This window comes from Anas platyrhynchos, chromosome 1, assembly GCF_047663525.1.
Source record: "Anas platyrhynchos isolate ZD024472 breed Pekin duck chromosome 1, IASCAAS_PekinDuck_T2T, whole genome shotgun sequence".
Classification (NCBI taxonomy): domain Eukaryota; kingdom Metazoa; phylum Chordata; class Aves; order Anseriformes; family Anatidae; genus Anas; species Anas platyrhynchos.
In genome coordinates, this window is record NC_092587.1 from 178,869,882 (window position 1) to 178,892,347 (window position 22,466).

Below are 22,466 nucleotides of genomic sequence, written 5' to 3' on the forward strand. Positions count from 1 at the left end.
CAAACTCTGCATGTCACACAAGTCACTTCTAGTCTCTGTCAATTATTCTGAAAAGAGGGGAAAAACCTCCACATTGGGATTACCCTATCAGTTGGAATTTTAGGAAAGTCTGATGTACCCAGACATCTCCTATTATAACCTCATATACAAGGATGAGCTTCTTGTCTGCTGGATATATCACTTCTCTCAGAACTGCCATCATTTCTCTTGTCGCCTAGTTAAGAATTGTGGGTTTACATAGAGCCCTAGCCCTAAAAAAATCTTAAGGAAAAAAAAAAGAAAGCTTTATGGCTCGCGGTAGGGAGCTCCTATTAGGAAACTACCACTGTTGGAGTTCTTGGCATCAAAAACTCATCTCCGTGAGATAGGGAAGTTAATCTCAATAGATTTCTAATGCAGATACACTGAATAGCATTAAACACTTGTACAGACAATACTTATACAGAATTTAAATCCAATTATATAATAGTTATATCTAGTATAGCATATAGCATATAGTACATAGTATATACTATACTATATATATACTATACACTATACTATATACTATATAATGTAATAGTTTATAACAGTTTACTTCACTTAATTGATCTGGATTATTTTTTTTTGGAGTGCCTTATGTAGACAAATCCTGAGCATGTTTCTGACAGAGCTAGAAGACAGAGCTAACCTGGCTGTGCTGTGGACGTGGATGATGTCCCCAATGAAGCTCCAGCTCTTGGTGCTTGCCCTGTGTCTGCTGCCTTCTGTGTTGCTGCTTGAGGGGTTATAGAAGCCAAAAACCAGTGCTGGAATTCTGTTGTAATCTGATAGATCTGATGACCTTGTTAATTTCTAAGGTCACAGATATTAAATCCTGGTGGCATGTGTGACTTCTCTTTTAGGCTTGTTATATAAAAAGCCAATGTGCTAACCAATAATTTTGAAGAGGATTTTCCCAAGGCTCATAGAAGAGGTATTGTATATATACTGTATACAAGTATAGCAGTCTGCATGTCATGAGTGACACCATTTACACTGGATTTTTCCCCAAGGTGCTACAATACAGATAAGAATGTCTGATGTGAAATCGAACTGGAAAATTAACTGAATTCTAAAATTTGGTAAAAACTCTTAAGAAATAGATAACAGTGAGATGATAATTTATTGCAGCAAGGCAGGTGAAGCCCACACAAATGCAAAAGAACACTTGGCTTTAAAATGTGAATTGCCATGTTTATACTTCTCCTCCTCCTGAACATTGCTTCACTGGAAGGCTCCGTAAGGTTGCCATAGGACACCACAGAAATAGTAGGGGTATGCTTGGGCCTTCTAGAACAAGTTACAAGGTATTTTTTTTCTAACCCCGAGCCGGAGTCATTGAAATTTAATGCCAGAAAATTGCCTTAATTCAGTGCAAATGATTGGCATGGTTTCTGAGAAGGTACACGGTCTTAACAGTTATGTTAGAAGATTAAGAAGCTGCAGTTTTCATGGTGATCTCCCAGCCCATCTGTTTTGAAAAGATCAAAGAATGAAGTCATACTTCTGGGTCTGTGTTAACATCATGCTACAGGGAAGGCATTGCAGAAAAGGAAAGTGATCTTTACATATGGCAGAGATGCTGCTGCTTCATTTGTTCATGTTGGGAAGTTTCCTTTGTTATCTTTGTTTCAGAGAGCTTGAAGACAGCTTAAAAAGATGCAAAACCACCGCATGAAATCACATGCACTGCTCTGTATCACTGCTTGCTATGTAGTATTCATGCAGTTACTGTGCTGGGTGATTGGTATGGCTGCAAATACAAGTCTGAATTTTATACAGTAAATGACAAAATTGCTCAGTTTGCATGTACACATTCAACAATAATGTTGATGTGTGTTTACATACGTCTTTTTTTTTTATTTTCAGGCTGTCATCTATTTTTAAAATGTGGCCACTTAAAAGAATGTTTTTGTCTTAAGAGCAGGTAAGTATTACTAGATGGTGTTATTTAGAAGAATGAAATAAGTCAGGGTGTTTTAAGTCTGTATATGCCACTCTTCTAGCCAAAGGCAAGCGATATTTTTGTGTCTGTGTCTCTAAGATGTGCCATATTCACATATTGAAACCAGTGCTAGAGCAGATCTGAGCTCATCTAATCCTTCCCTCTGAACAAGGCAGAAGGAAATATACCTGTGTTCTCCTTAACAGATATTTGACTCATATGCTGTCTAATACTTACAGTAAGGGAGATCTGAGAACCTCTCGAGGTGGTTTACTCCAGTGCTAAGTCATTTTAGAAAACTCTTGTTTAACATGTAGAATTTAGGTGAACAAGCCTGCACTGTAACCCGAATCTCTTTTGATGCAGATTAAGCCCGTTGCTGTCTCTTCTCTTTCTTGACTTGAAATGGCTCGAGAATAATTTATTTTTTCTTGACTCCCAGCCTTTCTTACAACTTTACTTTTATTCCACATCTTTCCTGATGCGTGGTGCCCAAACTGTATACAATACAACCTGTGCCAAACAGAAGGGAAACATTCCTTAATATGCCTTGTAAGGCGTAATTCCCATTGTGCATCCTAGTAGTATGATTGCTTTTTTCATGGCAACATGACATTGGTGGTTAATCTTCAGACTATTCTGCTATAATCCTACTATTTTTCATAACTGCTGCTTCGCCTATCATCCCTCAACCTCCGTGTGTTGCCTAAGTGTAGATCATTATTCTCATCTCAGTAGAGTTTCCCCCCTTTGTTTTCAGGCCATTTCTCTGTTTTGTTAAGATCATTTAGATCATTACTGAGCTGTCCTGGCATATTCTCCTAAGTGCTAGTGAAAGCTGTGAAGCCTGGGGGAGATTTTCAGTGTTTGCCTTTGGGGTAGCTGTAGGTGTCCACGTGTGAGTTAGGTGTCTAAGTGCCCTCTGCAGTCAAAATGAACAGATCATTCGTTGTACCCTTCATCATTAATTAATGTTAATTCAGTGTAAACGTATCAAGTGAGAGCTGTAGGCCTGCTCTAGCTTGGAAGGCCAATTGAAATAACATAATAAATGTGTCTGAGAAAGACAACAATTTTCTAGCTTGTGCAGTAGGAACTGGAAGTAGGAGCCTCAATTACGCCTTCCTTTCTCATCTCTTTGTTCACATGGAACAGCTCTGCCTCTCACCTGCCTACTCCTTGTTTTTCCTTATGAAAATATTATGGAGGAATCTTGTTACAAAGCAAGATAAAAAGCTTATTTTTCTCTGAGCCTGTTAAAACACAGAGCATATACCTGCTCTGCATAGGATTCAGCCACGGCTGGAAAGCAGCCCCCACTTCTGCAGATCTCTGCCTTTTAGTTCCTTGGCAAAGAAGTAGATCAGCCCTGGTGTATGCTTGGATGGATTAGTCAGGGATAGTTTGTTACTACTGTGCTTCATACTTGCTGTATTTTCTGTTATGCTGAGTGTGTCTCTGTGTTTGTTACCGAATAAATAAAATAGAAGTTAATATGTATGCAATTTCTTTTAATGGTCATATTTATGAATTTCCCAGGCTTTAAGCTATAGGTTGATGAAGCATGACATGGTGGCCACAATCGATGTTTTACTCTTGAGAAATAGGCCAGTAGCCTCCCAAACGTGCAGCTTGCCATTCATTATATCCAAAGAAGACTTGGAAGTCAAAATCTTAAGTGTTTGTAATGTAATTGTAAGTCTTTGACTGTGATGACAGTATCACCTCATAGGAGGGTCTGTGTCTTAAGGCACCGCTGTTTTGTGCTTCCAAAATGAAGATATCTCAGGTGGGATTCTTCTCATCTAGATGTAGATGTCTGCAATATGGATATCTGCACCAAAGTGTGTCACCTTAGGTAATGTCTACAGTCAATGGAGAGGAGTGGATAATTCTGGGGAATTATTAATCTGACCTGGTTTTGACTTTTCCTTTATGACAAGAACCACTTGCTACAAGTCCCTACAGTGACTAAGTGAATTTCACCCTAGTGTCCTGTTAATGGGAGGGCTGAAGCTGGGGGCCAAAAGAGGCCACCCACTGCCCTCAGCTGCCCCCAAGAGCAGTGTTTCCGGGAGACCAGTACAGCAGCAGCAGTCAGCTGTCACCAAAGCCCAGAGAGGAAGAGAGGCCAGCTCTTAGCTAGCCTTTTTGGTCACCCTCACTGACACCAACTGAACAAGGAAAGGCCACAGAGCGCTGAGGCAGACTGAGCCAGTGCATGGCAGCTGGCACTGCAACAGGCAACGGAGGCTGAGCTCTCAGGAGCAAAATCCCAACTAATTTTTGTTTTTACATCTTCAGTATCTTTCCAGTCACTGGTAAAAGTGTCTTTTTCAAGGAAAATAATGTCTCAATATTTTAGTCTGATTCTATATTGGCATTTATTTTTTTCTGCCTCTGGTGACGCTGGTGTTCTCAGATGATATTTCTGGACTAGATTCTCTCTAAAAGTGCAAAGAAATGTGTATATTTCTAGGGAGAAAGTCCTCATCTTGACTTTCTGCTTGGCTACAGGAAGTGTTTTTCATCATAGGTTGCAGTGAGGAGCTACAGTCCAGACAATCCTTCTGGTGTCTTTGTTGTCAGGAGAAAAATGATCTATCAAAGCCCATTTAGTGGGAACTTCACTCAGACACTTACGAGTGCTGATTCTTCATTATTTTCTCATTATGTGGTTCTTAGGTTTCTAAAGGTCTTGACATACATTCTCTACCAATAAGAAAAAATCCCTCCTCATGAGATTTAAGCATGTTACTTTTATCTTTAATGGAGCCATGTTTGAGCTGCTGTCATCACGTTCACTAAATCATCTGTCAATGAAATCCACATTTTTAGTAGCCATTACCTCAGCTCGCGGATAAATAAAGTCCTAGCTTTTATGTCTAATCCTCCATATTATTTTCAGGTGGATAGGGTGACTCTGAGGCAACATCTTAAATGTATTGTAGAGGTGGTTTCAGATTTCTTATTAATCAGTATATCCACTTACCAATATTTTTTTCCCAAGACCCAGTTCACCGGTAGGAAGATCAAAATGTTGATCGTCCTTGAATGTTAGGAGGCCATTAATGTATTACTTGAGCTAGACAAAGCTCCTCTGCAAATCTGTGATGCTCTTTGGTCTCAAGCAGCCTTTGTTGTACAGGAATGAGTCGGAAAAGACCTAGCAGCGGCTTCAAATGCATTCAGAATGAGTTAGCAGACTGCATCAGAGCCACCTTTGATGTTACGAGATTAGATCCACCAGCCCTTATCAAGGCATATGCAACTAAAGCACAAGGTGCTGCCACAGCACGTGCTGGCTGAATTCCAGGAGCTGAGGGCTGTGGGGACACCACACGACCACTGATACTCACACTTCAGAAGCAGTACTGCTGGTGGTAGCACAAAGGCTTCACGCTGCTGAAGGACTCTGGTTCTTCAGTCTTTGTTGCAATGAATAGCAAGCATTTACTGCTGTGACTGCACTCCTAATGAAACGCCTGGAAAGGGTTTTGGAACAGGCTGCCCAGGGAGGTTGTGGGGTCTCCTTCTCTGGAGATATTCAAGATCTGTCTGGACGCCTACCTGGGCAGCCTGCTCTAGGGAACCTGCTTTGGCGGGGGGGTGGACCCAATGATCTCTTGAGGTCCCTTCCAACCCCTAAAATTCTGTGATTCTGTTTCACAGGTAGCAGAACTTGAAGAAAGAAGAGTAGTTACCTTCATTGCTGCAATTCTTCGACGTGCTCTTTGTACACCTCCCACTGCTGGCCCCTCGGTTCCCCAGGTGATGTGGACTGCGGGCTGCTGAAGAGCTGGGCGGTGATCTGTTTGCACGCTGGAGGGAGGAAAAGCAGAGGTGAGCAGGTTATGCACACACCTTGTGGTGGACACATAGCAACATTAGAAACACTCAAATTGTTGCGTAAAAGAGACCTATCAATTTACAGTGGGTTGTACCTGCATAGAGCACCCTGAAGTGTTACAGCTATGAGTTTAGTAAACCTCGTCATTGTTCTTCCTGCAACACCTCACTTGAAAGACGTTGCTATACCTTTGCCAGGTATTCCTCATTATTATGATTAGCAGCAAAGAACATATGGTTGCTGGTACTATTAGTGGGAGTTGTGAGTTTTTGCATAGGAATTAGACCTCATTAGAAATCAGAAGCAGGATTTGTTTTGTGCACTGCTAAATTTTCTTTATTAAACCCATCGGTCTGTTGCACGATTACATGCCAACCCACAGAAGTCCTTCAGAGTTGTTATTTTAAAGTTATGTCAATGAACAGTTTATTCTGAAGCCTCTCAAATGTATATGCATGTGTATTATATACATCTATACTATGTACATATGTATGTAGATGTAGTGACAAAGCAAGTAGTTTAATACGTTTTATGGGTCCAGCCTGGAGTTCTGCATACATGAACTTGTGTGTGGTCAAGGAGGCTTGCATATTTTTGAACTCTAAGTTGGCCTAATAAAAGATATCAGACTACAGTGCTTGCTTTGTCAGCCCTGTTTTCCTGGTTCAAAATGACTTGCAAGATTAATTTTCAATTTCTAACATAAAAAAATGAGAAAAAGAAGTGTTTACTTACCGCAAGGAGTTGATTCCGTGTTAATGACCCCGAAGGAGGCTTGTACACAAGGTAAGGATTGTTGCCAATTTGATGTATATTCATGTTACAGAATATGAAAATGTGAAGTTACACCATCTTGAGGATTTTGTTTTTATAAGTAGGATTGGTTAAAAAAAAAAACTTTAAGTAATCATACCATGCGTTTGATGGTGGAAATTAGTATGAATGTTTCTGGCAGAGGAACGATGTGATGTGGTTATGCATTTCTGTTTTCACTGCCTGCTCAATATTGGCCTTTTACAAATACAGATTACCATGTCGATGGAAGGAATTTACAGCTTTGGCCCCCTTGTCTCACTCGGCGTTACAGCACCTTTTTTGTACTTTATGTTATACATCCCCCCAACTGTATTTTTCTGACAGAAAAAGGAAATGTCTGCGGACTGAGACCCTGACAACTCGTGAGCTTTACTGTTTAATTGGATGAAATGAGTATTATTTCCCACTTACCTTGATTTCCTGCGGGGTAAAAATCTCGCTCGTTTGAAATCAGCAGCAAACTTTCTGCTGAGTGCAACAGGACGGAGAGTTCACCGGCAATTCCTAACCAGCCAGAAACGTCCCATATTGGAAGCCCAGAAAGAAATAGCTTAATAATAACTACAGTACAGCGAATACTCCTAAAAAAGTATTTTAGAGCTGTCAAATAAAATCCACAATTAAAACCGGAGCTGAACACAAAAGCTACGCATATGATATGCTTAATATTATTCGTTTTGGGGCCTCGTGGCCCAAATAGTTCAAGCTGCAAGATCCGTTTGTGTTCTGTGGGCTGTTACACTGCATCCCTTACTTACCTCATCTTGTGGGCAAGGAGCTGCTTGCTCTGACTTCATGGAATCGCAGCTGTATTTGTGGAGTGCTCTCGTCCTTTGGCACTCCTTCCCCTGTACATTAACAGGCTTTGAATGCACCAGCATTTTCCCTGGAAGCAAACTTCAAAATTTGTCTTTAATCCTGATGCAATGCATATTCAGAATTTTTTCTTTTCCTGAAGTTTAGTTCCAAGGGAAAGCGGACTTGCCTGGTGCTCCCACCAGCCAGCTGCGCTTCATAGCAATAATTAACAGTAAGATCCTGCAGCAGAAAGAGGGAGCAGGGAAATGCAGCCCAGCAGCTTCAGTTATGTGGTTCTGTTCGTGTCGACGGATTCCAAAGTGCTTAACAAACAATACTGCAGGCAGGACGGGCAGCTCTGCCCACAAGGAAGTTTTCCTAATGCTTCCTGCTATAAGATTCTGCTCTCAGTTGTTCAGAGCTTTGCTGAACTCATATTTGGGTCAAATATATTTACCTCGGATGTCATTCTGTAGGATTTTTTTTTTTAATTTTTTGAGTATCAGCCAAAGCAATTGAACTGTTTATAAGAAGGTGTCCGGGAAAAAAAATCATTTTTTTTTCCTGCTTATATAAAAAAAAAGTGTCTGGCCCCTGTGTTTTAAAAGGTTTTAGAGCAAAGATAGACCTTTCTCAGCTTTTGAATCAGGCATGTGCCTTTTGCCATCCTCACAAAGCTTTTCAAATTTGGTCAACTGTTTCAAGACGTGGAAAAAACACAGTTACCAAATATTCCATAGAGATTTACTAAAGCCTAACAGCAAATATTTCCAGAGATTTCATCTTCTCCGCCTCGCATAGCTCCTTCCCGTGTTCAGACTTTCCATACACTGTCCTCACAGAACGACTGGGCAGTCGCTAGCTGGGTGCACCGGAGGCCAGACCAGAGGTGACCCCTGTGGCATTGTCCCTGGTCATTACGTGGAGCTATAGTGAGGCTTCACTTAGCTCCTTGGACCTGGAAGGAAACTCAGGGCTCCCAGATTTTATCGTTTGTGTGCTCTTGGCATAGTTTCTCTTTGCTGCTAGCCTGAATGCATGTAGAGAGTAGACAACCTTAATAAGGCCCTGAGAGACCAAACCTAATGTTGAAATTAGCCCTGCCGTGTGTGGTGGGTCAGACTATGTGGCCTCCTGAGGTCCTTCCAACCTCCTTTAGTGCATGGTTCTGTGATTCTTTGCCATCAGTTTCTGTGTCAGTCAGCGTGGGCCTGAGAGCACCATCCAGCTGGCCCTCAACAAGACCCAGCTGGTGGATCTCTGTGGGTATGATGCCACATAGTGGAAATAGTCTTTATTAGTTTGTTTTTAACACCAAGTATACGCAAGACACCACATGAAGATAATATTAAAGTTACAAGGACAAGTATCCTAAAATTAAGCAGAAGAGAATGATATCTGCAGCCTCAGTATGCTCCCAACATGTCTTTGCATTGTAACACTGACTTTAGTTTTGTGATTGCACTGTGTCTTTTCTCGTGTGGCTTTGGCCATGTATCCAGCATGGATCCACTCTGGAGATGAACCAGCACTGAGCAGAGCTGGTGGATGGCAACTGCAGAACTCTAGCTCACTTGTTGAGAAGCTGCAACGCTTTTCCTATCATGGCATGGTAGAAAAAGAAAGCAAGGTCTCCTGATTAAGGTGGTTGAATTCTGCCCTGGGGAGCTGGACAGTATCCTTGCCTCTTCTACCATGCTCCTGCGCACTAATGGGCAAACATTTCCCATGTGGTTATTAATTGCCAAAAGAGCCTTTCTCCTTGTGCCAGTAGTGTCTGGAACGAGATGATTGTGCAAATGTCATCCATCAATCACTGCTCTTTGTTTGATAATGTCATTTGTGATGTTCCATTTCAGAGAGCCTTCATCAAGTCAGTTCAGGTAATTACTAGCTCCTTATATCTATTTATCATCTAATGTTCACCTTCTATTTATATTTACACATTATCCTTATAAATATTTATAAACGCTTATTTGGCAATGAACTAGACAAAATATCTTGAAAATCTCTGAAATTCGTGGAAATATTCAGGCAGCATATGAGATTGTTTTTCAAACCTCAGCAGGCTTAATTAGATCCTGCAGTTCATTCATTTTCACTGAAGTCAATTGGACTTTTACATGTGGAAAGTCTGCGAGATCAAAAATTATGCCCAATGGGCACATAGTTCTATAGAAGAAAACGTCAGCTCCGGATGGTAGTGTTTCTGACTTCTCATCGGTTAGACTCTCTTTCTCAATTAGCTTTTCTTGTAATTCTATGTGAGTGGTTTTGAAAGGGTTCCTGGAAAAAAAATTGCTGCGTATACTGTACATGTTTTCATTTACAGATCACTGAAATGGATAGACAGATAAATAAATAGATAGGGTTTTCTGAGCTCGTGAAACATGTCACATAGCATAAAACCCTCTTCTCAGTCTGTTTTGTCAAATATGTCAAATGATATTTTTGGAATTATATTTTTGGAATGTATTTTCAGCATTTCTTATTGCTGTTCTTGATCTATGCCCCCTTGTTTGACAGTCCCTTAATCTGTTCGATATAAACTGAATGAATAGCAGCATTTAAAAATATGGCTTCAGGGACTCCTTAGGAGGTTTCTTTGTAAGTGTACATTTACTAGTTCATCTGTAAATTTATTTTATGAGGTGTTTAAACCTCAAGAAAACTGAAAAGCATAATATTAATGCCTGGTTTACATCTACTGAAGTCAATGGGAACTTTGCAATTGACTTTAATGGTAGCCTATGTCCTCTAATTATGAAAGTGGCAAGGATGATATACAAAAAACCACAAGGAGAGTTTTCTGTTTCATCATACCCTATTTTGTTTGCAGATGCATAAGCAAAGTACGATGTGGTTTGTTCTTGGATTAAACAATTCAGAGTTTTGGACCTAATCCTGAACCACGTTGCTACTTTAGGTAGTGTTTTGCTTCTCAGAAGATCGCGGACTACTCATTCTCTGTATGGCTCACAGAGGTGACAGGGTAGGAAATCCAGCCAACTTTTCAAAAGGCTTTTGCAAATGATGCTTTTGGTTTTGATCATGCATCTACCCCATGGTATGAGCAATGGAAGAAGTTGATGAAGCAGTTTTCTTTCTAATTGTCTTGTGTTTTTTTTTTCATGTGATCAGTTTTGACAGGGTTCCTGGAAATGCACATAATATCTGTAGTGTGTATGTACATGTTTTCCCTTAAGGTTCACTGAAGTGTAGTAAAAAGTTTCCATCACGCTATTGTAATCCCAAGGCATCATTTTCGTACCGTGTTAGTGAAAGTGAGCGAGAGTACACCGCAAGAAAAAAAGACGTGCAGACAAAAAGACTTGCAGAATTAAAGCCTTTCTTTTTTTCTGTTGGTGTAACAAGCACAGCGGTCTGAACAGGCTTGATCTGGTAAGCAATTTGTAGCAGTAAATAATGCTAGACAAAAATTCCCACAAACTTCTTGTTGAGTCTGCTTCAGAGGTATTACTCATTTGGTGGCTGAAATGCTGGTCTTGCTTCACATTTTTAATGCTTGTGAAAGATTTACATATTTTGGTGGTAACTGGAGATGCCAGCGCACTGCAGAGAAGAGCTCGTCCAAACTTTTCCGATGGGGCTGTGCTCAGCTGGAAGGCACCACTTTGGTGGGGCAGAGATGCTGTCCTCGGGTGCAGCAGCTCCACTGAAACCCTGAGGGAGCCAAGCAGGGTATCTGAGTCTCCACTGGGCAAGTCTCCGGGATGCTCTCGCCATGGGTGTAGTGATTGATAGCAGAGTGGGCAAACTTTTCTCTTAAGGTGGATAAAATCTACACCACCAGCTTTAGAAAGGAATAAATGCTGTTTCTCATCCTGCCTCAGCATAGCCATCTCCCTCTTTTGTCTATGCAGTAGGCTAGCAGCTCTACAGCCTCCTCCTCTTAGCCTGGTGGAGCCTCAGACCTTCCAGGTTCTCCTCCCCAAGGCTCCCAATTCCTGAGACTTGCTGCTCCTTCAGGGTACCCATCTTGGAGGCTTCCCCATTCCCAGGCAGCTGCTTTTTTGAGGTACCCTATGGCAGCCAGGTGTCCAGCTGCTCTGGGGCTTGTGCTGTCAAGTGATGCATGTGCTTTGGGGATGAGCTGGAAATTTCATATACTGGCTTTCTGATAAAAACAAAGTTTGTCACAAATTGTCCCTCAGAAACAAACAAACAAAACCAAAAATGAAAGATTTGTTGCTGGCCTAACACTGAACTTGTCTATGTCAAAATGCCTTGGGGAAAAGATAGTTAAAAGAGAACATATAGGAATCATTCCAGATGGATGCTGTAGCCTTCACTACATCCTTATCATCTACGCACAAACAGAGATCTGTTTAGTATAATTTGAGAAATAAATACAACTAAAAATCGTATCTTTTGGGGAGACTTAAACTTCCTAGATGTATCCTGCAGGAAGATGTGCAGAAGTCGGGCCCTATTTCTCAAGGTAGGGCCCATGTGCCTATAAGCACGGTAGGTGAAATACATCTTCACCAAATGACTTCTCAATAGATACTATTTAGACTTAGTTTTGATGAGTACCATGGCTATTACAGAAAACTAAACATAAAAGCAACTTTTGAACAAATAGAAGAATAAAGAGAAGCAGGACTGTAGTTAGGGTTCCTAATTTTGAAGAGGAAAATTTTGATAAACTACATGAATTTGCAGATGATGCTAAATTAGGAGGAACAGTTGATTCTGTCAAGGGAAAAGAGGCCTTGCAGGGACACCTTGACAAATCAGAGGGCTGGGCAATATGAAGTTTAAGAAGAACAAGTGCTGGATTCTGTGCCTGGGATGGGGCAACCCTGGCTGTGTGTACAGACTGGGGGATGAGAGGCTGGAGAGCAGCCCCACGGAAAGGGCTCTGGGTGTTATGGTCCCGGCAAGCTGAACAGGAGCCAGCAGCATGCCCTGGCAGCCAGCAGGGCCAAATGTACCCTGGGGTGCACCAGGCCCAGCACTGCCAGCTGGGTGAGGGAAGGGATTGTCCTCCAGCACTGTGTGCAGCTCTGGTGCCACGGTGTAAGGAGGGCACAAAGTTGTCAGTGCCCAAAGGAGGGGCTGAGGTCCCTGGGTTTGTTCAGCCCCGAGCAGAGCAGGCTGAGGGGAGGCCTCATGGCGGCCTGCAGCTCCCTCACGAGGGGAGCGGAGGGGCAGGCGCTGAGCTGTGCTCTCTGGGGACAGCGACAGGACCCGAGGGAACGGCATGGAGCTGGGACAGGGGAGGGTCAGGCTGGGGGTTAGGGAAAGGGTCTGCACCCAGAGGGTGCTCGGGCACTGGGACAGGAGTTCCAGAAGTTTTTGTACAATGCTCTCAGACACATGGTCTGATTTTTGGGTGGTCCTGTGTGGAGCCAGGAGCTGGACTCAATGATCCTTGTGGGTCGCTTCCAACTCAGGATATTCTATGGTTCTATGATTCTACGTTAATTAGTTGTTGAAGTCATCCGGATTGAGGAGCCAAGGAGTTGAAGTGTGGAGGAGGTGTTGATTTTTTTTTGTCTCAGGTGTAAAAACTATCTAGAACTTGTATCCCAAATAAAGCAGCAAAATAGTAAGGAATGGCACCCTGTTTAATTTGATGGGCAATCATCACTGAAAGGATGTCTGTAGATAGTGCAAGGACAGAACGAAAAGAAGGGTCAGCAAAGAAAGTTGTGAGTCAGAAGGCAGAATATATAGGAATAAAGTAAGAGTCAAATGAAGGAGCCTGAAAGAAATAGAAAGAAGTTCTCTGTCTAAAAGAAAAAATGAGGGAAAGAGCAAGGCTCCTCTGCAGTGGAGGCAGAGGCAAGATGAAATATAATCTGTGCTGGGTCTCTGAGCTAAAATTATAAGGAACTAGCAACAGGACAAAGTCAGAAGAGTAAAGTCCAGGGAGTGGGATAGCTGTTACTCTGGAATTCAGACAGAATAGGTGTATGAAAACATATGTTTGAATATCTCGTAAGGAGAAAAGGGACCATGTGAGAAGAACACTGCTTCTCTGTATAAGAAACGAAGAAAGTCACAAGGACAAGAGCAGGTCTGTTAACCTGGAACAAAGCTCAAGGGTACAAAGCTTTGAAACAGGTCTTGAAGGAAAAAAAAAAGTACATACAGTAAACAGAAAAAAAAAGAAGAATGTATTAAAGTAATTAATTTTGAAAACAAAACAAACAAAACAGCATGAACATGGTATGCAAGTGGAGAATTTGCTGTGGTACAGCAAAATATCTGATTCTTTTTTTCTCTGAGAAGAAGGAAGAGAAGTAGGGAAGTAGAAAGGGGGGAAGTGGGGAGGAAAGACGTGTGAGGTTACAATTCTCTAATAAAGTTTACCTGCAGCTAGTTTGGGTGAAGTACTTATATATATATATTATTTTTATTTTTTTTTCTTCACAGACTGCCATTATGTCCTGTGCTGTCTGCAGTGTTTAGTGGTCCTGTGCAGACTCAGAAAGCACACATAGTGTGGATTATTTTGTGTTTTGCTATTAACGGAATTTGAAGTATATGATGTTTCTGCTGAAAGTGTACATTTTTAGATAGAGAATCAATAGCTGTCATTGTGGTGTTCAGGGTAGGATTGTAAAATGACAACTCAGATGAACAAAAATGGAGTAGTAGGGGAAAAATTGCAGTAAAAAATGAGAAATTAAAAAATACGCAATGGTCTGGAGCCTTCTTACTTCTTCCATGCAGGGGAATTTTTGTGGTTCTGGATCTGCACTGTGTTTGGGGTCAAACTCCAGCCTAGCACTACCCATTCCTAAGGAGTATCAGAAGGAAAGAGTGCTACAGAGCAGGGAGGTTGCCCCAGTTTCAAACCCGTGCCTTTCAGACCTCTTCGGGTCAGTATTATGTAAGTGACATTCAGAAAACTTAATTTACCTAACATTCACCCTCCTGGGACAAGTATTGGTCACTGAGAAATGATGAGAGTGCTTGAAAACCTCATAGCTGCATTTTTGAGATCCATGCACAGTTTCTGCCCAGCGAGGTGGGCCAGGTCAGTGGCAATCACGCATATCTCACAACTTGGTGAGCAAGGCATTGATGGTAGAAGTTAAGAATGTCCTAGGTGGAAGAAAAAGAATGGGATGTGAAAGTAATCCCAACGCTAAGGTTATTCCAAACAATGTGACTTCAATAAGCAGAGCTGAGAGAGCGGAAAAAATTGGCCAAATTCAGAGCTCTTGTCCTTGTGCAGAGGCTTATTTGAATTCCAGGCTGTTTCTATAACATGCACACATTTCATTCACCATGTGTGGCATTAAAAAACTGGAAAGCCTCGTGTTTTGGGGTCAGCAGTAACCTGAGCTTAAAAGTAAAGCTGACCTCTCATCTAACAAGAAAAGCGGTGCCATCACTTTGGGACAGGGAGTGTCTTTTTGCTGGATTGTGGCTCAAAACTGAGACAGTCACAGTCAATTGTCGATGATGCGCTCCAGGAGTGTCTCCTTGAGCTAAGTAGAAGCAGCCAGCAAACCTGCTACAGTAAAGCTCCTTGGGCTCCAGCAGTAATAAGCAGGAACATATTTGCACAAGCATCTTTTCTGCAATTTCCTCGCTACTTTCCAGCTCGCTCAGACCTTGCGGGGGTGGCCAGGCTATCGCAGGTTTAGGGACTGTATCAGTCTTTCTGCTTCCAGCCTGCTCCTGTGCTCAGCAAAGTGCTTAACCTGGGCTAGAGTCTCACTCTGAAGGGAGGGGATGTAATGGGGCTCTTCCTGATGGTGTTGCTCTGCTAAGAAGGCACAGAACAACAAACTGAAGATATTATAGTCACTTTTGATAGTCACAATTATATGCATGACAAGCAAGGACTCTGTCGACAGAAGTATGTGCAACCATATGTTGGACATAATGAATTTGCAGGGAATATATCTAAAGAAACTCTCCAGTTCTAAACTATCCGTTGAAGCAAACAGCCTTGTGTCTTATGTTAATCAGTGAATTTACAGCAACGCACCCCCTTTTTCATGTGTTTGCATTTACCAATGTTATCTTCTTCTCACAGATGGGAGAACTGGAGGAACCAGGATGTGAAGTTGTCTGCTCAGAGCTATATCAGAGGCCAGCGACAAATCCAGGAATAGAAGCCAAGCCTCCTAAGTTGCAGCCTAATACACTAATCAGTGAGGAATCTTGCCTTCTTATACTGCAATGAGGTATACCTTAACATTATCTATATATTAATAATTTATCCAAGAGGAACACACTTGAATGTGTATGCTGCCTATACTCTTGTAAATAAATCAGAAGAATTATTTGAATTCTAATTCTGAATTGAATTTCTAACACTTTCCTTTTTACTAGACTTTTTTTCACAAAAAAACCTGTACAAAACATACAGTTCTCAAAATCTGTGTTAGTGTAATGGCCAAAAGCTACTGTCCTAAAATATCCTCTTGTAGCTTTAATAATTCAGATTTCTAGATTTTTCAGAGTCCAACTTTAGCATTTTCTTCAGCGTCTTGAGCATCTATGCTTTATCTTGCCATTACAGAAGACTTTGGGTAGTTAGCATCTCAGAAAAAGGAAATACAGTTGTGTATTCCCAGCGAGGATGTTCATAGCATTGGAAATCACTTTGGGAAATATTGCAGTAAATATGCTGGAAGCATCAAAAGCTCAAGTCTGGATCCAGTTTAGCTGGAGGCTTCTCCTGTAGGCTGAGACAATAGAAGTGCTGAGGGTATGGAAGCCCATTACAGATCCTAATGCTGCCTGGTGTATTTGGGGTATTTGTCACAGTTTTGGCAAAGGCACAGCTTGCTTTCTGTCCCTCCTAGCTATGTCCTCCCATACCGGGTGAGGGACATGCACACAATGCTTCTCTTTGAGATGCTAATCTTTTGGGGTGTTAAGCACCAATAATAGAGCCAGCAGCTGTTTTTGCTTGCTCTGGAGGGTTTGAAGCAGCACAGCAGCTTTTTGCATAGGATAGGAAAGGTTTTCTTCTGGCTTTCATATCAATTTGACATATCCATGCTGTGGGCTTCCCAAAATAGTTGTAGACTCTAGCACTGAAACGCCATTCTCAGAGTCTGTCAGAGGTAGCTGGTAACTTGGTAATTTAATAAGAGCAAATATTAAATCAGAATGGAAAATTATATTGCTCCTACAACATGCTTCTTATAGTATCTTTGCATTTCCAAATCTTTATTATCAACAGTTTGGCTGTCACAGGTGATGAGCTTGCTCAAAGACTATGGTCAGGTTAGCTGCTATTGAACCTACAAAGTATCTGTAATTCATCCATGCTTCTCCCACCAGCAGGTGTCATTCTGGAAAAAGGAAAATATTGTAAATCCCAGAACTGGAGAATTTGGCTGTGACAAAGAAGAAAAAAACACTGTTCACTTAAGATGTAGCTTTTGAAGGATACTTTAAATAAAAACCAAGACAAGGTTGGCTGGTCTGCATGAAGCACAGCCTATCAGAATATTTTCTCAGAGTCTTTGCACTGCGTAACCCTGCCATGTAACAAACAAAGGTCAGACGATGAGTAAGGCAAACCAGTGCCCAGTTAAAGCTGTCTTCTGCTGTTTGCTCTTCTCTCTGGCATCGTCACCACTGGGTACTCACCCCCCATGACTATAAAAACAGTGATAATCATCAATTTTTATGATGGGCTTTGGGCTTTAGATCCCCCCAAAAACATGCACAATTAAGGCAATAAATTCAGATTTCATTTACTTCAAGGAAAGCTTGAAGTAAACTCATTGAAGCAACTGAAATCAGCAGACTTACTTGGGATTTAGTCTGAAGTAACCGCAAGTAGTATTTCACTTTCTACTTTGTAAATAAATCTTGAGCAGAAAAGATTCACGTAATCATTTTAATGTCTATTGTAATACTTATGTCATCCCTTAAGTGTTCATCTGGCTATTAGCTGCAGCCTCCTTTAATATGAAGAGATTATTTTTGATTTCTAATAATCATGCTGAGAAAGCTGTGCCTGAGTTATGAAGAACCAAGATCCTTCTGGTTTGTTGGGGACTCGTGACCTCCTGAGTCTGATCTTCTGTCTGTTAAAACCAAACCTGCCATGAAATCCATGCAGTAGGTTTCTTGCCCACCCTATATCCCAATGGAGGTTTGTTCCAACCCATCACAGCTCTGATGATTATAAATAGTTTTCTGTCTTTCAGCCTAAATTTCATAGAATCACAGAATGGCTCAGGTTGGAAGGGACCTTAAAGACCATCCAGTTCCAACCCCCTGCCATGGGCAGGGACACCTCCCACCAGCCCAGGTTGTCCAAAGCCCCATCCAGCCTGGCCTTGAGCACCTCCAGGGATGGGGCATCCACAGCTTCTCTGAGCAGCCTGTGCCAGGGCCTCACCATCCTCTGAGTGAAGAATTTCTTCCTAATATCTAATCTAAACCTATCCTCTTTAGGTTTATAGCTGTTACCCCTTGTCCTATCCCTACATTCCCTGACACGGAGTCCCTCCCCAGCTTTCCTGTAGGTCTCTTTAGGTTCTGGGAGCAATTTATTCAGGAGGAAGAGAATAAGCTCTAAGGCTTGGCTGTGAGGAACACATTAAGATGGGAATTATTTTTATGTTTTCAGAATTTGTAATTACAATGAAGTGATATGAAATAATTGTGGTATAGGCAGCCATTTCTTTTTCACTAAGTTATTTAAATACAAATGTCACAATGCTTTTCTTGTGAACAGTATCAAACACGGTTGCTGAATGAGAAAAAAATAGTATATAAACTTAAAAGCTTCACTCTAGAATAGTTAAAAGTAGTAGACTTGGGTTTACACAGAGCCTGTATTTGAGTTTTCTGACTTATTGGGTATATAACTTAAATGTAGCAGTCTTCTGGAATTTGAAGTAAAAAACTATAATTTTTTTGTGAATTTGACTAGTTCATTATGCACTTTTTTTTTATCCTAGGTGCTGAGCAGTGATTATATACAGCTTTTTTTACATAGTAAAGTGCAGGGTTTAGTCTTTGTATCAAAGCAAAGTTATATCTTTGGAATCCTTACAATGTATTTTTACTGTTTTTAGGTAAGTGATCTTATCAAATTTTGTATAGTTTTTTAATTTATACTTTATTTTATTAACTTGGGAAGAAATGCATGTGCCCTCCTGTGTCATTTTGGAGCCCTTGGGGAATCTGAGCTGGCCTCTTGCTGATGGTTCAAAAGTGAGGGTCTCCTGTAGGCCCTACATCATCTCTGCCATCCCAGTGCAGATGCCCTGGATACTCCAGGTTGTTCCAGAGAGCATTGGGTATGTTCTTGTAGGCATCTGAATTTCTCCTTTAGATACTGATGTAGAAAACCACCATAAAAAAATAATATGTCCCTACAAAGCCTTAACAAAATTAAAGATGGCACATCTGTGAAAGTAATTCCATCCAAGGTGTTTGATTCAAGTTTAACAAGGCATAGAGGCAGGAAAGTAATTCCGTATCTAGCAAGTAGAAGGTTATTGTGTTTAACAGGATGCCATCAAGAGTCTGCTTTGAATTATGGTGATTGAGCTGAACCTGTGCATGAGCAGGGAGCCACTGATACTTTGTGTGTGCACCACAGTGGGCAAGAAGACAGGCTGCAAGAATTGTGTGCTTGGGGCAATGAATGCTTAATCTTTCCCTTCCAGATAATGCCTCCAGGCCCTAGCCAAGAAAATGGGGTTTTCCATCAGGAACGTTGTGGTCTGATGTTCAAAACCGTCGTGTGTCTGGTAAACGTGAGCATAATTCTCCAGTTTTGTGCATGATGCAGCAAGCTAATTTCACTGAAGAAAGTGGTAACTTCAGGTACCGGGGCACTCAGCTACAGGGAATTAGAGAAATACATGCAGTAATTACAAACCTATGTTAATCAGGTCCATTTTTGATGGTCTACTGAATAGGAGGGAAGTTAAAAACCTTGAATATATTAGTTAGTGTAGTTACATAGGAATTGTACAATGCTGGGTTGAGTGTTACTGAAGTGTTCTTTTAGAACAAGAACAATTTGGTTTTTGTATAACCTATAAAAAGTATATATTGCATGAGTATAAAATATATAACTGATCTTATAATAAAACTAAAGCTATTGGAAGGTAGCAAATTCTGGATAGAATTCACCACAGACACTAATTACTGTTGTATAGACAAAGATTTTCCAATGAGCTGTTTTTTATGAGACATTACCATGACAGTCAACAGGATTTTGGACTATTTTTTCAGAAGTTTAAAACACTGAATTATTATAGAAGAAGGCATGGTGCAGGGTGACTTAGAAAGCAATCAGAAAATCTGATTTAATAATGTACAACGTTAATTTTGTTGTTTGTGAATGAAGCACAAGAATTTTTCTTGTTTAGTATGTTCATTTATTTATTTTTAAATCTGTATCAACCTTTTTCAGGATGAACCCCCAAGGCATGGCTGCAGTGGCTGCGTGAAACAAGAAACAGATACCCTTTTTGTGTCACTCCTTTCACTGATCACCAGGACTCTGAGCCAGGGTGAAGGTGGAGGAAGACTCCTACAGAGAGAGAACCAGGAACGGTTTGTCCCTGTAGAAGGGAGTAATGACATTTTTAAAGTTTTTACCAAATACCAGGACATGTGATAAAATTTTATGGTTGGGAATTAATCAAAAGACCATGAAATGGGACAGAATGCACATTACAGAAAGCCTTGGAGAGCTGCAACCTAAGCACCCTGAAATCTGTGACCAAGCCCACAGGACACCTCTTGAGTTATTGCAGCCACCTCCAATGACTGCTATTTTTTTATATAATTTACCAGCCCCAGTAAACTTCCCCAGACAGACTGGGAAAAGATGTTCTTTCTGTTAATTTTAGGCCAGAGAAAGACTCCAAATGTATTCTGGGTAGTGAAATATTTGGCTCATGGAATTAGCTGCAGAAAAAAAAAACACCAAACAGTGTAAATTTGCACCTTGGAGTGGGTACATGTTTTGAAAAGGATGGTTCCAAAGATAATGTGCTTGTATCTAAACTCTGTTATCTGCAACATACAGATTTACAGTTTTATCTGTATTAAATAGCACATCTGTATGCTGAAACATGACATGTATGATTAAAATAATGACTGTAACTATAGACCTATGTAAATATTATCTAGATCATATGTGTAAATATTAAAGAAATTGTTTAATTTCTAGAGATTACAGACAACACTTAAAAATGTTACACAGTCTCCCCCTCACAAGTTTTTTGTATAATTACCAGTTAAGAGCTAATTAATCTACTCGCTTTTTAAAATATTTGCAGTTGTGTTAAATTTTACTGAGGAGCAATTTAGTTGTCTTGTTGTTTGAACAGGAAGTCCTCGGGTATTTGTCCCAAATACCAATATTTTCACTCTGCTGACAGCTGTATGTTTGTGGTCACCCTTCGGCAATGTATGTGAAGAATGTATACAGTGGCAGTGCCTCCTCGAGAGAGTACCAGGAGGAAAATTGTATGTGGTCAACCCACATGTAATTTGTTCTCCTTAGTGGAGGTCTCACATGTACAGCACTTAAATGACACTTTTTGTTTCTGGATAAGATGAAGGTAACTGATAGAAACCATTCAAAAGTCTCTTGGGCTGTTGCTTACGTTCCCTGAAATGGGCTAAAGAGAACAGCTCTTTGGAGACACAGCTTTACATTGAACATATGCAGGGCTGTGTCATTATTAATTCTGCAAATGTGTTTACAATGGTTAGGTAAAATATTTAGTTACTATTTAAATATTTTGATGTATTATAGCTCGTACCCGAATTTCAGATGTCTACTGCACTTAACATTTCCAATTTAAATAACCGGTTTCATTAAGGTTTTTAGTGATACAAATTAATAACAAAAGGCAGTTAATGCAGAGTACGGTTATGAGACCAACATACATGTGGTTTAAATTTAAAGAATTAAATGTTAGCATTTCCCTATAGAGAAAGGTTATTTGGGCAGTGGTGTACTGACATTATCACCACCCACGGAGAAGGGGACCTGTTGATCCTATTGGTTAAGCAGAAATTCAAAAACGGAAGAAATGTCGGTCTAGAGGGTTTGCTCGGTGTGAGTGAATCACACAGGAAAAATGCTGATACCTAGAGTAGCTGCAGTGACCTTCTTTGATGGTTAGAAAGAGAAATAATCACACAGGATTTTTTGTCAAAGTTGGAGGGTTTAGGTTGCTTGCTGGCTAAAACCGGCCTGGGTTATTAATATAGTGGAAAGTTAAATGATGAGCATGGAAATATGATAATAAGTGCTGTTGTAAATGAGACAGAAATGATTTTCTGTGGCTGGTAAGAATGGTAATCCAATGTGTTAACCATTGGGCTGGAGGGCTGCTAAGAAAATAAATGTGCAAAGTGGGTAAAATAAAGGATAAAAGTATGTTTATGTAGGCGTTTCTTCAAAGCTTTCTTCAGTAAGGTGTTTCTGGACACTGCTGTACTGCTTTGGACAAGTCATGTCTGTTAAAATAAAAGTAAGCAAACAGCTTTTGTTTTAGCAATAAATACTGCTAACTGTACCTCTGGATTTCTGCCTTTGCGTTTTTATAATGATTTTAGTGGGCCTAGCTAGAAACAAATTTATTAGAGATAGATAGCAATTACTAATTTGGCACTATTTAATATTAGTTTAATCCGGCAATGATGTCTTCACCTATTATTCCTGGAAGAAACTGCATGAAGTTGTGTGGTTTTGGGTAGTTTTGTGTGGATGTGGGACTGCACAGAGAAGGCAGGTCTCAGCATCAGTGCATGTAAGGAAAGCTTGTCTCTGACCCTCAAGCTGACAGCTTGAAAATGGTCCAGGTTGAAACCCAGGCTGCCAGTACTCTGCACTTTGGCGTTTGAAAATTTCTGGGCGAGACTTAGTTTCAATCTGAAAAGTCAAAATAAAGTGGTTTACACTCAGTTTTGCTTTGTTTGAAGCCAAAACTCAAAGCAAAACTCCTGGTGTATAGATCTGTACGTGGCAAAACATAAGAAAGTGAACCCAAGAGCTCAGCAAACTGAGCAAGCTAGTTTCACTTAGCTCTCAAAATAATC

General features: G+C 40.7%; 2 long non-coding RNA genes across 13 annotated transcripts in view; one reads left to right on the forward strand and one right to left on the reverse strand.

Moving 5' to 3' along the window:
• Positions 1–21,951, forward strand: part of LOC101802544 (uncharacterized) — an 80,540-nt gene extending 58,589 nt beyond the window's left edge. For 4 of the 12 annotated variants that reach the window (XR_005263076.2, XR_005263054.2, XR_005263077.2 and 1 more), the window contains 5 exons: positions 1,891–1,948; positions 5,639–5,809; positions 15,454–15,604; positions 19,064–19,223; positions 19,819–21,951. This is a non-coding gene — a long non-coding RNA (uncharacterized lncRNA). Of the gene's footprint in view, positions 1–1,890; positions 1,949–3,505; positions 3,524–5,638; positions 5,810–14,135; positions 14,296–15,453; positions 15,605–18,349; positions 18,467–19,063; positions 19,224–19,818 lie in introns of those variants that run through there. The other 8 variants (XR_005263070.2, XR_005263071.2, XR_005263073.2 and 5 more) reach the window with 8 other exon arrangements.
• Positions 2,411–9,034, reverse strand: LOC140001321 (uncharacterized). Its single transcript, XR_011806442.1, has 3 exons — positions 7,391–9,034; positions 5,671–5,788; positions 2,411–2,479 (listed from the first exon to the last, which is right to left on the reverse strand). It is a non-coding gene; the product is annotated as an uncharacterized lncRNA (long non-coding RNA).
• Positions 21,952–22,466: the final 515 nt, after the last annotated feature.